The following is an 18286-nucleotide window of genomic DNA, read 5'->3' as shown; positions in this document are numbered from 1 at the left end:
CCCTGACGGGGGAGGAATGGTGTGTTTGGGAGCAGTGGAGTCAAGTGACAGGAGTGGAGGCACGTGTGGATGGATGGAGGGGTGAGCTCAGAGAAAGTCAGCTGGGCCAGTCATGGGGGGTGGGCATTCATTTTTTTTGTGGCCTTCTTTAGCTACAAAGGGACTTTGTCAAATCTGCTCTTGATGGATATTACTCTGGAAGCAGTTTAGTCTTTGGATGGAGTGGCAGGGCTGTGTGTGTGTGTGTGTGTGTGTGTGTGTGTGCTCGCTCGCTCGCGCTCATGCTTACTGTGTTAGGGAAATGGTGAGGGTGCAAGTGAGTAGAATGCTGGCAAAGACACAATCAAATAAATGAGACATTGGATTTGAGGGAGGTAGCAGATGGAATGGGAGGAAAGCAATGGAATGGGAGGAAAGAAATCTAACTGATCAAGATTATAGCTGGGATAAAAACTCTGCAAACATGCACAGTACATGATTATCTGTGTAGGGTACAGGTAGGAACTCAACAGATATGGGTCAGAGGTGGGAGCAAAATATTTAATGCATTACTTTTCACACTATTGGCTCTGGAACAATATAAATGTATGTCCAATTTAAAAAAATTGAACTAGAGATTTTAAAATAAATGTATAAAGATAATATGAGCAGGAATATCTAATCAGTTTGGGTTGGTTCTGAAGAGCTCTAGATGTACCTGAAACATCTCTAGCTCTGAAATTTCCCCACACCGGAGTCATCAAGGCCCAGTGTGGCCTCTTTAAATAGGTTGTGCTGAACGATAAAAAGTGTGTGTGAGAGTCAGGGAAGGAGCAGGTGAGGAAGCCATGTGGGTGTGCACCTGTGGGTGATGCTTCTGCACTCATCTACTGAAAGTCAGAATTCAGTCAGTGTCCAAGAGCACTTCCTCCTTACCCTGCCCCCAAAGGTGATGTGTCTGTAGAAATAACACGTACCTCTTTATTTAACCACTGGAGGCCCCTGCATGGAATTCATGCTCAGGTAGGGTCCCTAAGCCTGGCTGGTGATCAGGTTCTGCACCACCCCCTGGTGGTTAACGTACGTCATAGTGGGCAGTTGAACTCCTGGTCGGTCCAACTCCCCAGGGGACAATTTGCATATTAGCCTTTTACTATATAGGATAGACTCTTGAGTCCAGTGCTTCCTTCTAACTTTCCCTCGATCTCATTGCGATGCTTTCTGTATCATCTGACAAGGTCCCTTTGTAGCTAGAGAAGTCTGCACAGCCTGCGTGGCCCACCTGCAGCTCGCCCGGCTGACTTTCTCTGAGCTCACCCCTCTACCCACCCACACCTGCCTGCACTCCTGCCACTCGACTCCACTGCTCCCAAACACACCATACCCCCCACCGCCACCAACACAGGGTCTCAATCTAGTCCTGCTGCCTGAAATGACCTGCCCACTGAATCCCAACTGATTCCCGCCAGTAGGGATTTCTTCTCCTCTACTCTCTCTTCTCTGTTCTTCATGTTAAAGGCTGCCTGCCACTCTCCTCATAAAATACACTAGATTGGCCGAAACTGGTTTGGCTCAGTGGATAGAGTGTTGGCCTATGGACTGAAAGGTCCCAGGTTCGATTCCGGTCAAGGGAATGTACCTTGGTTGTGGGCACATCCCCGGTGGGGGGTGTGCAGGAGGCAGCTGGTCGATGTTTCTCTCTCATCGATGTTTCTAGCTCTCTATCCCTCTCCATTCCTCTCTGTGAAAAATCAATAAAATATATTAAATAAATAAATAAATAAATAAATAAAATTTTTAAAAATACACTAGATTGTAGTGTCCTTAAATTAGATGTATCTATTGTGACTGGACCCCATCCCGTTTCTCCCAACTCAGCAGCTACTTAGCATTGTGAACATCCAGTGTGTCTGACCCACTGCTCACTATACCCGGCACCCACTCTCTGCTTCTCTCTTCTGGGAACAGAAGGGCTGCTTTTTCATTGCGCACATGTCTACCCAGCATAAAGATTACATTTTGTAGCCTCCTCTGTGTTAGCTGTGAGCCTGTCCCACGTTCTGGCCAAAGGGAAGTGCACCAAAGGCACGCACAGTGTCAGGGTGGGGGAGGCGGAGTGTCCCTTAAAGGGAAGGAGCGCACCCTCCCCGTCCTCCGCCCTGTTTCTCTGGCGGGAACACGCATGTGCTGGCAGCCACGTTGGCCCAAGAAGATGTGAGCACAGCACCCAGTTCCAGAAGAGAAAAAAGGAGGAGCTCACACCAATTCCACGGGGCTGCCTTCCTCGGTAATGGAGAGGCTTGTGCACAGGTGGTTACACTAGAGCAGTGTTTCCCAACCTTTTCTCATGATGAGAATCACCTGGTGGAGTTGTTAAAACACAGATTCCTGAATCCCAACTAAGAAGTGCTAAACTAGAATTTTGGGGAACATATAGGTAAAATTGTATACTTAACTAGTGCTCTAAGACAGATTTTTATATACAGAGCACTAAGTTAGGTATGCAATTTTACCTATATGTTCTCAAAAATTCTAGTTTAGCACTTCTTAGTTGGGATTCAGGAATCTGTGTTTTAACAACTCCACCAGGTGATTCTCATCATGAGAGAAGGTTGGGAAACACTGCACTAGAGGAATATACTTTCCACCGCGTTTAAGTCACTGTTATTTGGTGTTTGCCTGAAAACAGCCTCATTCATAATCTCTACAAAGTGCTTAGCACACGGGGACTGAACTAAAGGATTGGGTGGCGGGTTCCAGGTGTACACAGAAGATAAGAAAACGGAGTGGCTCTTGCTTCACGTGTCCATAGCGAAGCTGTAAGCAAGTGGACCTTGCAGAGCCCATCCTGTGACTCCTCTCCCAACCAGAGCACTCACTGGAGACGGAGCTGGCCCTGTGCTTACTCTATTGATTGCAGGCACTTATGCCAGGACCAAACACACCCCAACTGTGTCAGGAGTCACTTGGTGGGAGGCCTGGCTGAGCGTGGCAGTTCTCTTGGCCCGGGAGGCTTTGCCACGTTGGGGGAGTCAAAATAAACACCAGGCGGTCACCGGAATAGTGTGACCCAGCGCGGCTGCTTATCAAGGCCCCAGCAAGCAGTCTCGCCAAAACCCCTACAAAACAGGCCTCTGACTTCCCTCTGTGTGCAACCTTCCAGTATCCCCGGGTGACAGTCCCCAGGGAGTCAGAGCATCCCCGATGAAGAGACTTTCTTTCATCTGTTCATTCTGCCATGTTAACCACTCCATGCTGGACCTGACCCTCCAAGATGCTCACAAATGACCTCCCCCCTTCCTCACCCCCGAGGCTGCTCCTGGGCATGGGCTTAGGCTCCCAGGATGGGATGTGTCCGGCTGTTTAGCAGAAGTCACCTAGGCCTCCCTGACTCCACCTCCCCTAACCACTAGGCTTGCATCATGGAACTTACAGGAACTGTGCACCACATGTCCAGTGAAATAGGAGATACAGGAAATGAGCCGGATTCCGGGGCTGAGGGAGGGCTCAATGTTAACCAGAGAGGACAGGACAAGAACAGCCACACATGGCATTCCAAGCCCTTGGCAAATGGCACAGAGACAGGCAGGACTTGGATCTGGAGACCTGACTTTTCCTTTTCCCTAGACAAGGAACGCTGAACATTCAGACGTGTGTGTGTGTGTGTGTGTGTGTGTGTGTGTGTGTTATGTGTGTCTGTGTGTGTCTGTGTATGTGTTTGTATCTGTGTGTGTGTTGTGTGTATGTGTCTGTGTGTGTATATGTGTGTGTTATGTGTGTCTATGTGTGTATGTGTATGTGTCTCTATGTGTATGTGTGCGTGCGCACGCACACACACACACGTGCATGTAGCCATGGCCCTGGATCACACAGGCTGCAGGTTCTGTAGACATTGAAGACATAGAGTGGGCTCCCAGCAGACAAAGCCAATTCTGGAAAGAAGTCCAAACGCGAGGTCTGGGAAGCACCCTTGACTCAGCGATTCAAACCACAGACCCAGCCCAGCCCTTTCAGAGCCCTGTTTGTGGCATTTAAAAGTGGGGAGACAGGATCCCCACAGAGTCTGAGCATCCAGGTTGGGGGTTTCCCCGCATAACCTCATCCTCTCCTTCCTCTTCCTCAGACCTGAATCACGGCCCCTGGGTCCAATTAGCTTAAGTCCCTTCCTTCTCTCGTGCTCTCTGTGTGACTCCCGGTGCTTTCATTCTCCTTTTCCCCAAAACCAAGTGCTTGCCCAGCCTCGGCTCCTCTGGAGGGACGGGAGCTTCCCGGGGCCTGCGCCATCTCTCTCATCTTTCCCTCCATGCTGGTGGCATGAGGCCTGAGCGGGCAACTCAAATACCTGTCCCGTTGGTTTGATTTTCTGGGGAAGGGTCCCTTTCCTCTGCACCTCACAGCACAAGTGAATCCTGGCTTCCAGCCACCCCCCTCGCAGGCCCGGAGGCACTGGCTGAGAACTGACTCCTCATCCTCATTGTGGGACCATACGGCAGAGAAACGCCCACCGTGTTGTCCAAAGCTAACTGCCTTCCTCTCCTTCTCTCCAAGCCCCTGCCCCTGAGAGAAAGCCCGGGAAGCACCCAGGATTAGGGAGTATCAGGGAGCATTCGAACAATTAGAAGGGAAGCGAATCTCTTCTTCCCCTCTGCTGGTGGAGGTCCAGCATGGGACACACCGTGATGCAAATGCAGCAATGGCAGTAGATCCTAGTGTGCAGTGAGCCAGGCTCACTGTCTCCCCCCCTCCATTCCCCGCCCCCCGACCCCGGGCTGGGAGCCACTGGGCTCCACTGTCTTCCCTGGGCAGGTTGGAGGGGACCCCGTGGGGTCAGGGACTTCTTTCTACAGGGAGGCAGACTGGCTCCACACAGAATCAGAACCCGAGGGCTGGGAGTCTTTTGCCTGGTGACACCAGAATAACACTGATTAATTTATTTTTATTTTTTTTATTTTTTATTTTTTTTTACTTTTCCAGAGGGCAGAGAATCAGCCATCAGACCCCCAAATACCCCCAGAAGTGTAGCCACATGCCCAGCGTGTGTGGGGGGAGCAGCCTGCTTCCTCTGCACTGTAGTGGGCTCAGGGGAGCCCAGGGCTCGCCTGGTAGTGGAGGTGCCCATTCTATCACCCCCTCCACCCTCTCGCTGCTCACTCCACAGCAGTCACTCAGGGAACCCCGTCCGCAAACACCCCAGGCTCCTCCCAGGCTCGGGGCCTTTCCACTCACTGCCCGGCCACCCTTTCCTGGGATGTTCCCACGACACTCCTCTCCCTCACTCAGTTTTGCTTAAATACCACCTCAGAGAGTTCCCTACTGCAAATGTGCAAATGCTCCCAGCCCCCTGCAGCAGCCTTGCTCTGCTGGCTACTTTTACTTCTCCCTGCTGCCTTTCTGGAGCAGCTCCCTCCAGGGCCAGAGGGGGAATCTGGCCCACGCCCCCACCTGTGATCCGGGGCTGGCAGGGGCATCACCTCAGCCTCGGCCTTACCTTCGCCTGCTGCTCCCTGTCTGCATGTCTGTGTCCGGATTTCTCCTTCTTACTTGGACACCTGGCTTTTGGACCAGGGCCCATCCTAATGGCCTTGTCTTCACTAATGATGTCTGCAAGGACCCTACTTCCAAATAAGGCCACAGGCTGGGGTGCTGGGGGTTAGGGCTTCGGTATATGAATTTGGAAGGGGGACACACAATTCAACCTGATACTTCCCATCTTGCCTGAAGACAGGAAGTTTGCCTTTGGGGCAGCATCTGCTCTTCATGCCCCCCTCGGGCTTTTCACAGAAAGGAATGTGGGTGGCAGACGGCATTGGCTCAAGAGCAGCCTGACTGTGTCCACCTTCCTCGGGCCTTCCCTTAAGATGACCTTTGTCCAGACAATGACCTTTGCCCTGCAGCCCAGAGAGAGGCCACTGCTCTTCAGCCCCCCTCAGGCCCCTGATTGCTCAGGCCTCAGCTGGGTCCCAGCTGATCACCAGGAAAGAACGGGGAGAGTCTTCGTGTCCAGCTCCAGTCCCTCCCCAATGGGCTCTGTCAGCGCCCAGCATTGACTTTGCTCCTTAGTGGAAGCATCCACCCTGAAGAACCAGGCATGGAAACAATTTGGAATGCATGCCTTCTGCCGGTGGGGGTTCGCTGAAGGTGGGCTCTGTAAGGTTTGAGGAGCAGGAAACTGACCACCAAGATATTTTAAAGTAAAGTTTATTCCCCAGTAATGAGCGGGACTCATTACGGAGGTAGAGAAATCAGAACTGAAGGAGTTGGGGAGGGGACATGGATGATCAGCAGCACGTGGCTGGTCTGGGGGTCTTTTTAAGAGAAGGAACAGGAGAGGGTTAAACCCTGGGCAGAACAGGAAGGGGTGGGCTCCAGAACACTTTGGCACGCACTGATTGATGGCTCAATGTCTTGGAGATGTCTCTGTGACAGATGCCAGTAATGTCATAACTCCGCCCACCAGTTGGGAAGAGGGAGAACCTTATAGGCTTAAATAGCCTGGGCCCCCACCCACAGCTGGGGATGGTGGGGGAAGTCCTTAGAGCCTGCACAAGGTAGAGCTGCCAGGGCCTAACCAGCGTCCCATGGGCACAGAGCCCGATACCGACACTGAGAAACACAAATGACAAGCTTTACCCCCACACACCCACCAGCACACCGATCTCTGAAAGCCATGGTGGGGCCCATTCTGAGCTGCTCATTAGCATCAGCACATGAACGCTGGCACCAGAGTCTCTGCCGCAGCCCAGACCTCGTTGCTTTTCAACCCACGGTCCACTGGTGGGATGGGCGCCCTGAGAGCCTCACCCAGGTGTTACTTCATGTGCATTTGCCCCCAGAAAGGACGCTAAAGAACATGAGGATGTGCCCAGTCAGCGTGGCCCAGTGGTTGAACATTGACCTATGAACGAGGAGGTCACGGTTTGATTCTCCGTCAGGGCTTATGCCTGGATGACAGGTTGGATTCCCAGTGTGGGTGTGTAGGAGACAGCTGATCAATAATTCTCTCTCTTTCCCTCTCCCTTTCTCTAAAATCAATAAAATTATATTTACACACACACACACACACACACACACACACACGAACACGGGATGCTTTAGTTTTTACAGCCCATGATATTCTGATTTACCAGAACTAAAATGGAATAATTATAAGACATTGACGGGATCTTGGATGTATGACCACAAAGCCTGAGCCCCAATTTCCAACTCATCCCTCCTTCACCGCTGTGGCCAGGATTCGATGAGATCACTCCTGTGCCATGCAGGGAGTAGGTACTCACTAGATGCAAGGAGAGCCTTCGCTGAAGCAGGCAAATCATCCAGCCGTGGGCAGGAGCAGCTCGAAGTCATGCCCTGCGGGCTGTTTTCCCTTCCCAAGGCCTAGGGGCCTGCTGCAGCCAGAGGCAAGAGATCCAGGAGAGCTGGGGCGCCAGCATTCCCAGGAGGCACAAGCCTCTGTGGCACCTTTCCTCCGGCCCAGATTTAAATTAAAGTACGGAATTTGCATTGGGCCCTCCCCCCCAGGGCCTGGCTCAGTGGCCTAAGCCTCTGGTTTGAAATACCTCTGCTCCCGGGAACTGTAGGTTCAAATCCCAGGGGGCTTCTGCTCACCTGGCATCCCTGAGACATGCTATTTGAATAAATGCAACGTACTGAAGGCACACCTCCAAGAAGGCCCTGGGAAGGGGAGATGGAGGCTCTGTGGGAGGGCGTGGAAGCTCGGAGTTTTCCCATGTCCTTGCCAGATGTCAAGTCTGTACTAAACTTCAGGGAAAACAGAGAAAGCCCGCAGAATCCCTGTGCCAGAGCCCAGCCTCTGATGGTCTTCACTGCGCATCCTCTGTAACGTGCTTTCTTTACTCCCCTCACCCCCCTGCAAGAGGATATTTTCAAGAAAAGGGGCGTTTCTGCCTAAGCTCTTTCTCCGATCTGGAGGCGGGCCTACCCCCGCTCAAAGCCACAGCCAGGAGGAGGGATGGTTTCAAAGACCATTCATACCTCACAAGACAACTCCCTCCTTCACAGATCATTCTGCAGCTATTTGAAGACAAACATTCATTCTGTTTCTTCCCACGGGAATCCACCACGGGCCTAGGAAACGTTTGTTCGTGGATTTGATACACGTTACCTTTGTGCCTTCTGCCAAGGCCTTCCCTGGACATCAAGTTAGTCCCCATAAGAATCTCACAGGATAACAATGGTCGATGTTGTTATTATCTTTGGTGCTTCCCCTGGGGAACTAGGGGAGGCTGAACAGAAAGAGGAAGCAATGGCAGGCGGCAGGAAGGGTTGGCATTCCAGGCTGGGGGAATAGGACATATGAGGACCTGGGACATCGGAGAGCTTGGCGTGTTTAGAGAAAGCCTGTCAAGTGGATAGCGTAGTGATCAGTGGTGCCATCAACGAAGGACAGCTGCTCCCCAGGGGACATTTGGCAACTGCTAAAGGCAGTTTGTCACCAATAACAACAGGTACCGCTGGAATCCAGGGCCAGGAACATTGTTAAACGTTTCACAGCGCACAGGGCAGCCCCACAACAACACATCATCTGGCCAGAATTTCAGTAGTGAGGAGACTGAGGAAACCTGGGCCAGGGCTGGGAGTGAGGGCAGGGATAGTGAAGGAGCAAAGTGGAATTGGATTCTGAAGGGCCAAGCTAAGGGTTTTCCTATCTTCCCCTGACCTGCTGGAGGATTTCAGAGCCTAGATTTGGTAAGGAAATTGAAGAATGACCTTCGGTGAGCAGAGTCTGAGTTCAGGGAGATTGTCAGGAGACTGTTAGGATTTGTCCATTCATTCATTCTTTTACTCATTATTTATTAAAGACTTAATGAGCATCTATTATGTACTAGAGTGTGTACTAGTCACTGGGGTGTGATTATGAGTAAAAGAGACACAGTCCCTGCCCTGGGGGTTTTACAGTCTGAGGGAGGAGAGAGGTGCCATTTGAATAATTCAACAAATATGTAAGCACACATTAGTGAGTTCAATGAAGCAACAGGGAGGGAGGTACCGGAGCATATGTCAATGAGGACCTATCAAGGAAGGCTCCAGAAAGAGGAAGAATCCAGGCAAGAGATGACATGAGTCTTTTCTGGGCAAATCAAAAGAGAGGACGAGCTCATTCAAGGTACGTTTTAGAGGCAGAACCCATGGGATTTCACAGGACTTGCTGTGGATGAGCCGGGAGAAATCAGGTCCTGCTAGATCCTGGAGGTGCAGCATCAGTGATGGGGGCCACAGCCATGCAGGGGGAGGAGCCAACGGGGGGCTGAGTGGTGCCATCAGCCCTGCTGAGAGCCCACTGTCCAGCACACCGAAGTAATCCTGTGACAAGCTGCATTCCCCACTCCAGTCCATCTTGTTGCTGGAAGAGCCCTTGGATGGGAAGCCCAACTCCATTTTACAGAGGAAACCCCTGAGGCCAGAGGGGCTCCTCGATTGTGCCAAGGTCCCCCGGTGGTTAGCGGCTCAGCCAAAGCTAATCTTAAAGCCTGGAACATAAGAGAGTGAAAGTTGAGCCCTACGTTCCACCTTCTCTCCCCCTCGCCCCGCCCCCAATTTCACATTTCTCAAACTGATGTGACCTTGACCACCCTCTGGCCAGGGCAGGCTGGGCTTCATTGATGTGGAAGCATTTCAGCCCCACTTTGCCTCTTATCATCCCACAGTGAGGGCTCTTAGGGAGCCTGCTGCCCACCCAGGAAGCAAAGACAAGCTGGGGATGAGGCCCCGGAACTCCCCTGGTGAGAGGCTCAGCGGGCTGGCCCTTCAGATTGGGACTCAAGGCTGACATTGCAGGTGACACAACCTCATGGGGCGTGTGCTTGTCTAACCAGCTGTTACACTGGACTCCTTTTGTCTCCGAGTACTGCCTCAGGCACCTCAAATTAGGAACAATAGATGCTCAGGCCCCGCCCTCTGACTGAGCTGTGGGGTTGTCTAGCAAGTAGCCTTCCGTTTTTCTAGCCTGGAGGTGGCAGTGGGTAGGATGCTGGGAGAACCGGTTTGGATTCAGGAAGTTGAAGCGGTTGGTAGGAAGGATTTCTCTCAAGAGGGTAATTAGACGGTCAGACTGTGTCAGTGCCTTCTTGTGGTGGGTGGAGGGTGAGTGAGGGGCTAGTGAGGCGGTCCTCAAGGAAACCTCTCTAAAGGGGAGCTAGATTCCTGTCTCCTGGAAGCAGAGTGGTGCAGAGATTGGTTCCTGTCCCCAAAGTGGAAGGTAGGCAAGTGAGCCAGGAGGCAAGTCTGTGGCCGGGAGAGGTGCTACCTACATCCAGATGGGTCCCAGCATGGTGCCAGTGGGAGGAGAAGGCAAGAAGGGAGTAGGGGGGCGGACTCCCCAGTAAAGGTGGAGAGGAAGCCAACAGAGGGATGGAAACGAGGGGGTGGAAGGAAGCACACCAGCAAAGGCATTGCCATGGCCAGTGGCTACAAATGGAAGATCCTTAGGGATGGGGTAAGCCTCCCAAGAACCTGTAAAAGCAGCCACATTGGGGGGTAAGCCCAGAGTAGCCTGACTCCAGGTTGTAACCTCATTGTGCAGATTCTGTGCACGTTTTCTCATCACCCCCTTTCCTGAGGGAAGACGCTGAAAGGGCCAAAGAACAGCAACCGGAGAGAAGGCAAATGAAGGAAGAGAGACCTTCCCCACTGCAGGCTTCCAGGACCAACCAGGCCAAGAAGGGGTGCGTGTGTGTGTGTGTGTGTGTGTGTGTGTGTGTGTGTGTAATTATTGGGGGGGGGGGGGAAGGACGAAACAGGCAGATGGGAGCAAAGTTTTGAAATATATGCAAGAGGAAAGCTTTGTTTCATTTGTTTGTTTATCAAATTCATTGGCATGATTGGCTAATAAGATCATTAGGCTTCCAAGCTTTGACTTAGACTAGATTTTTAATATTTGTGGATAATTAACATTTAGATGATGAAGTTTAAGACCTGAGGTCCAGGGAGGCACCCAAGATTTATGTCAGGTCCCGCCGACCCTAAAGCCTGTGGCGTTCTTCAATGGCTTCACCACCAGCCTGTTGTCTGCCTGAGTCCATTTTAACCTCCGGGTGCTAAATGCAGGCTTCCAGAGACCTGTTGTCCACAGCTCAGGCTTCTCCTCATGTGTCTCTTCTCACACACCCTCTCCAGTGGGAGCTCACCCCTTGAGGAGCTGGTCCCCTCCCTCTGAAAGGCTCTTCCCTGGGCAAAACTCCTCAGCCTCAGGTAGCCTGCAGAGAGGGAAGCTAGGGGGTAGGGATGGTCAGGTGAGAACCTGAGCTGCGGAGGGAAGAACCAGGGTGTAGGCCAGATTGACAGCTTAGCAAGTCCAACCCTGTCAGTACACTGATTACTTTTCTTTAAAGAAGGGGACAGCCTCCTTCTGTGCCCTGGCCAGCCACTGGAGCAGAGAGGAGAAAGGGCCAATCCAACAGCAGAAGGAACAGACCCATGTCCTGCACCACTCTGGGCTTACCCCCAATGTGGCTGCTTTTACCGATTCTGGGAGGCTTACCCCATCCCTAAGGATCTCCTATTTGTAGGGACTGGCCATGGCAATGCCTTTGCTGGTGTGCTTCCTTCCACCCCCTGGTTTCCATCCCTCCAATGGCTTCCTCTCCTCCTTTGTTGGGGAGTCTGCCCCCCTACTCCCTTCTTGCCTTCTCCTTCCACTGGCACCATGCTGGGGCCCATCTGGATGTAGGTAGCACCTCTCCCAGCCACAGGGTACCAGGGAGCCTGCCCGGAAGCCCAGTCACTGTGCCTTCTGGTGAAGAAGGCTGGGAAGAAAACCAAGCTGAGAATGGAGCCGAAGGATCTGTGACCGCAGCCCAGCACACCGACCAGGAGACGGGCCCCTGCTCACCCTGGCCGGGATGCTTGCCCGGCCTCCCTTCCCCTGGGTATCGGGATGGAAATGGTCTTCCTTCCCCGCTGCTGTGAGGACTGGTTGGCAGCGAGGCTCTTCTCTGTGCATGTCCTTCCCAGGGAGGCTGATGCCTTCGCTAATGATTCCCCTGCCCTGACACCGAGGGTAGCTGCTGTGCATCTCTCCTCATGGAGGCCCTCGCCATTCTGGGTCCTATGAAAACAATGCCTGGGGCCACTCTGCCCCCGCAAAGCAGGAGCCAGCCAGCTTCATGCTCAAGGAATGCTGGGTGGATCTCCCTCTCTCTCCCTGCAGGCCCAGGGGAGGGCTTGGATTGAGGAGATCAGGGGTGTGGAGAGGAAGGACTAGGGACCATCGATCAGATTCACCCAGGCCATCTGCTTGGCTTCCACAGAGAGTAAAAAATGAATCTATTCTCACCAGCTGGGAGATCTATGAGAGTGACTGTGGAGAAGTGACGTCACATTTCTGAATTCCAATCTCTTCATGCATAAAGGAAGAATAATAATGTGAAACCCAGGGCGTGGTTGGGGTGTTTAAATGAGAAGAAGAAATGACTGAGAGCGGTGCAGGCACATACAAAGGATGCCGTAAGTGTAGCCAACTTCACCAACCCCCCAGGCCTCGGGCAGCCTTCCTTGGTTGCCCCACTTTATGACGATGTGCCTTTCAGCTTATCATCCTGTTGCCTTTCTCCAAAGACCGTGGGTAGGAGGTAGAAAACCAGCCTGTGGCAGGCAGTGGGTGCTATTAGAGCAGGCTGCCAGTCACCCAGTCACGAATAGACCCACAGTTCAAGGGCTGGACAGTGTTCTTCCAGCTTTAAAATCAATCGTCTCTTATATCCTGTGATCTCTCTCAGTGATGGTGACTTAGCCCAAGAATAGGCTCCTGTGACCCACGGACAAGCCGGGCTGCTGATGTGCAAGAAGAAGAGGCGGTCCCTTTCCCATGCCTGGAGCGCTCACACCCCTGACCAAGATGCCGATGTCCCGGGTTCTGGCTCTCTCTCCTCTGGTCAGGGGGTCCACATGGCTCACTCTTCCTCGGGACACCTGCTTTCTGAGTTTCTTTACAGACTAGTCCTGCCTGGTGCCTCCATCAAACATGGCACTGTCACTGACGATGCCACTCTGAAGTAGCTGCTGCTACGGGCCTGGGGAGACCTCAGCATCCTCTCATTCTGTGTTGATTTAATCAGTGTGGCTTTCCCAGCCTCCGAATGGCTGAGTGAGGAGGAACACTAGACACGGTCCCAGGCTCCCGAGGCCTCCGGTCATCCCAGCTGCCAGCCCCTTAGGAGGCCTCTGTGTGAAGATGGGGCAGTCTGGCCTCCGCGTCAGAATGACTGTAGCACAGGGGTATATCAACATCTGAAAAAATACATCTCTGGCTTCCTCTAAGCCATTATTCCCAAGGCCACTGCTCCGGGGAGTTGCTGCCATGGAAGAGGAAGATGGAAATGGGGTGCCCATTTTGGTGGAAATGGGGTGCCCATTTTGCCAAATTGCAGCTAAAGTCAAACTCTGTGCAGTGAGCCATTCTCACGTTTTCATTGTTAAGTCTTGGGTCTCCACTGAGAAAGTGGGTAGGGATCTTGATAGCGTGATTCCACTCCTACAGGGCTTTATTGAGGGTGAGAGGGGGGTTCAGCGGGGAGCAGCGGTGAGAGACGCTCTGACACTGGGCCAGGGATGCAGCATGGGTTCAGGCTGCCACCTCCAGCAGAACCCTGTCAGCTGTGAGGCCCCTGACCCGGCAGGGACAGAAGTGCATAGCGTTCCCAGACTGTCTAGAGCTCTAGCAACAGCTCCTAGGCCTTTCCCAGGGAGCAAAGCGGAGCCCACTGAGGCCACATACATGGGCCTGTGCAAAGGGTCTCCGTGGAGGGGAAAGACCGACGAAGCCCAGATGCCGTATTAGGAAGAAGCTCCTGGTCGAGGAGCTTCCTCAAGATCTGACACCTCTGGGTGCCATCAGGCTGGACCCCACAATAAACACTTTTCTTCAGAAATAACGAGGTGTCTCTGTTCCTCGATATGGCAGGAGCCCTCATTAAACCATCTTCAGCCAAAGAAATAAGGGAAGGCTGAGAATTTGAATAGACAATAGCTTCTCAGGGCTGTTGTAACAGGAGCTGTGTCACCCTTTGCCCAGAATAGGAAAACCCTATTATAGAGACAGAAAGTAGGTTATTGCTTATGTAGGAGGGTGGGGAGAACTGGGAGTGACTCTTAATGGGTGTGGGGTGTCTTTTCGGAGTGATGAAAACGTTCTAGATTAAGCTTACGTTGATGGCTGCACAGCTGTGTATACTAAAGCCATTGAATTGTACTCTCTCAGTGGATGGATTTTATGACATGTAAATTATATCTCAATACAAATGTTTCAAAAAATAACATGGATGCCGAAACCGGTTTGGCTCAGTGGATAGAGCGTCGGCCTACGGACTGAAAGGTCCCAGGTTCGATTCCGGTCAAGGACATGTACCTTGAGTTGCGGGTACATTCCCAGTAGGGGGTGTGCAGGAGGCAGCTGATCGGTGTTTCTCTCTCATCAATGTTGCTGACTCTCTGTCCCTCTCTCTTCCTCTCTGTAAAAAGTCAATAAAATATTTAAGAAAAAAATAATAACATGCTGGTTGAACCCTAATGATATCTGTGCCAACAAAGTTACATCTGAACTTAATGTTTTCTCAAGAGGGGAAACCAGGTTGGTGTATGTGTTATGGTCGAAAGCACAGAGCTCTGATAACAGGTAGGTCTGCCCGTGCATGACCTTGAGCAAGCTACTTCGTCATCCAGTGCTGATTTCTAAGACTTTTCTGAAGGTGAAATGGGGCCATATCTATCACAAGCTGTCATACAGACTTGTGGTTGAGTGTGTATTAATTGTACCCTGCCGTTCCCCAGCAGGAACAAGCCAGGGTCTCAGTCTTGAACAGGGATGAGGGTGTGAGTCATGAGACCCTTGGAATGGAATAAAGCTGAAACCTGTCATAACCTCAATATGAGAGCTCAGGCTCAGTAACTGCTCTGAAATGCAAGACTTGTGGCTAACTAGCCACCAAACGGTGTCACTGAGCCTCTGGCTGAGAGCTGGAGATACTGAACATTTCTTTGCCCTGGTCATGCTTGGTTCTGCAATTTATGGGAACCTGAGGATGGTGGGGAGGCTCCAGCCACACGGAGTGAGGGACTTTAGAAGCCGTGCCATCTATTTGCCTAGCCTTCCTCCTGGAACAAATAGAACTTAAAAGGCCTTGTCAACTTTATATTCTCTACTTAACAATTTTGAAAACTATCTCATAGTTCTAATTATTTACAATTAAATACATTTATATTGCCTTCACTTACCTGCTTCAAGTATTATTTGACTTCATCTCTAAGATGTTTGAAAAACAATGTGTTTGCTTTCTTCTTCTCCTTCCAGAATCTTGGTGAAATATATTACTTCTACACTATAGTGGTGTATGAAACTTACATTCTGTATTACAATAATAATTTCTACAGATATAGTAATTCTTAGTCCAGCAGTTGTCTGGGTTCAATGCTCACCACCATTCCTTTTGCCAACGTTTCTTCACTGATCTCCTTTTTGGTTGAACAAAATTTGCCTTCTTGTAGTTGCTTTAAAAAGTGGTTATTGGACTTGCTGGTCTTAAATGTTTGAAAACGTTTGTTTTCTGCTTTTATACGTGATCAACATGTTTGCTGGGCATGAAATTCTTGGATTCCTCGCATTTTCTTTTTGTGATTCGGAAAAGTGTCCTCCATTGCTGTGGAGAAGCTGAAGGTCAGTCTGATGTTTTTCCCCAGATAGGCAACCTTTCCTGTTGATTAGAATGTTCACAGGATCCTTTACCTTTGAAGTCTAGTTACTTTACTATGATTTAATGCTTAGCACATCAGTTTTTCTTGGGACATGGTATGGCCTTTCATAGTAGAAATTCAAGTCTTTTTTATTTCTAGAAATATTCTTTTTCTTCTTTTTTTATTGATTTTTAGAGAGAATAGAAGAGAGAGGGAAAGACAGAGAGAAATATTGATGTGAGAGAAACACATCAATTGGTTGCCTCCTGCACAGGCCCCAGTCAGGGCCCAGTTTGGGAAGGAGCCTGCAACCAAGGTACATGTCCTTAACCAGAATCAAACCCAGGACCCTTTGGTCCGCAGGCTGATGCTCTATCCACTGAGTCAAACATCAAGGGCCTTTCTAGAAATATTCTTTTCTTTGAGTATTTTTTTTTCGATTTGTCTGGTTTCTTTATAAGGCAATACTATTTGTGTATGTTTTTTGTTTTTTTAAATATATTTTATTGATTTTTTTACAGAGGGAAGGGAGAGGGATAGAGATCTAGAAACATCAATGAGAGAGAAACATTGACCAGCTGCCTCCTGCACACCCCCCACCTGGGATGTACCTGCAACCAATGTGCATGCCCTTGACCAGAATTGAACCTGGGACCTTTCATTCTGCAGACCGATGCTCTATCCACTGAGCCAAACTGGTTTTGGCTATAAGGCAATATTGTTTGTGTATCTCACTTGACTGATGCTCTATTTTTTATTTTCATGTTATTCTTGTCAACTCTTCCTCATGTCCAATTCACTTTGCTTGCTTTTTAATCCTTTTCTTGTGTTGTTATATTTTCATCTGCATTTGTTCTTTTTGTTCTGATTTCAATGTGAGTTTCATTTCTGTCTCCTCCCTGGACTAACTCCTCACTGTACAGAATAGTGCTTAAAAGTGAGTGCTCTGAAGCTAGGGTTTGATTCCCATGATCAGACCATAACTCTGGTTAAGTTACTTTGGTACTTTATCTTTAAACTCAGTAAAATTAGAGCATCTACCTCATAGGGCTGTTGCAAGGACTGATGAGTTAATATATGAATGCACCCTGAACCATGATGGGCACATTTTAATGTCTGTTTGTGAATTCGAAAGAGGAGATGATGATGATGATGATGTTGATGATGGTGACTATAACAACAACAATAATCCTGGCTGTTTCTCTTCCTGAGCTCTTATGTCACTGCTTAGAGATCTTAGATCAACTTCACTTTTTTTTTTTTTAAGGTAATACGGTCATAATTTTCATTTATTTGATGGCCACATTTTTCTGATGCTTATTTCTTATCATTTGTTTTTCTTACTCCTTTCCTCATCATGCTCTTGTAGCGTGTTTATATAGACACTGTACTGATTCTTCTTTCAAATTAGTACTTATCTTTTGATGAAGCTCATTCTTCCAGGACAAGCCTTGTGCAGGAGATTCTGATGTGCAGGCCAGCCTGGGTTTCACACCAACAGAAATAGTCCTCGTGGTCACAGAGTTGTGTGAGCGGATATCTTCAAATGCCTCCTTAAATAGAAAAGAAAAAGCCCCGAGAGCTTGTCTGGTTTCCTCTTTCCTTCCCTTGGTCAGACAGGGACTCCTCAGAGGCTCAGTCGGCAAGGGAACATGGTGCCTGGTGTGAGACCATGGCTGGTTGGAAACACCTTGCACACGCAGGAAGCCACTTCCTCCAGGAGCTTCTGGTGCAGTGGGACTGTGTCCCCCAGAAAGGCCTCGGAGGGAACAAACCACGGCCTCAAACTCATTGCCTTTCTGAAGTACGTGGTGGAACCACTGGCTGCCAGACCAACTGCTCAGGAAAGAGCCACTGAGAATGTCATCAAGATAAAGAGCAGTGTGCTGCCCCCACTTCAATTTCACCCGAGCCGCCGGCAGGATGCTCATGGAAACCCAATGGGACCTGAAGGGCAGAGACCACGGGTGTGAATGCTCTGTCTAGCAATTTAACGAAATGTTTTTCACGCGTTGTCATCAGTTTTGAGTCCCCCACATCTCCTAGAGTGACAGCAATCAAAATTGATTTGGGGAATTTCATCCACAAATTAAATTTACTGGTTTCCAATATGGATGCTCAATGGCTTTGTCTCGCTGCCAGCGAGAGGGCCTGAGCGTCTGAGGCGTGACATGTAACAGACAAAAAGCATTTGATCATCTGGCACAATTGAATGCTTCAAAAGTGGACACAGGTGCAGCTTCAGCCCTGGGAGCCAGAGTTGGCAAGGCCATCTGAAACTGAACCACTCACCATGGTTTTAGGAAGGCTCATGTCTTCCAAGAGTACTACTCATTTTCTCCAGGCTCACCTGGGGTTTTTTAGATGCTGTGTACATGGGCTAATAATGTACTTTTTATTTTCTTTATTGGTTAAGGCCGTGGTCGGCAAACTGCGGCTTGCAAGCCACATGCGGCTCTTTGGGCCCTTAAGTGTGGCTCTTCCACAAAATACCACGGCCTGGGCGAGTCTGTTTTGAAGAAGTGGCATTAGAAGAAGTTTAAGTTTAAAAAATTTGACTCTCAAAAGAAATTTCAATCGTTGTACTGCTGATATTTGGCTCTGTTGACTAATGAGTTTG

Source organism: Pipistrellus hanaki (genome assembly GCF_964339955.1).
Source record: "Pipistrellus hanaki genome assembly, chromosome: 4".
Classification (NCBI taxonomy): domain Eukaryota; kingdom Metazoa; phylum Chordata; class Mammalia; order Chiroptera; family Vespertilionidae; genus Pipistrellus; species Pipistrellus hanaki.
This window is presented reverse-complemented; position numbering follows the sequence as displayed.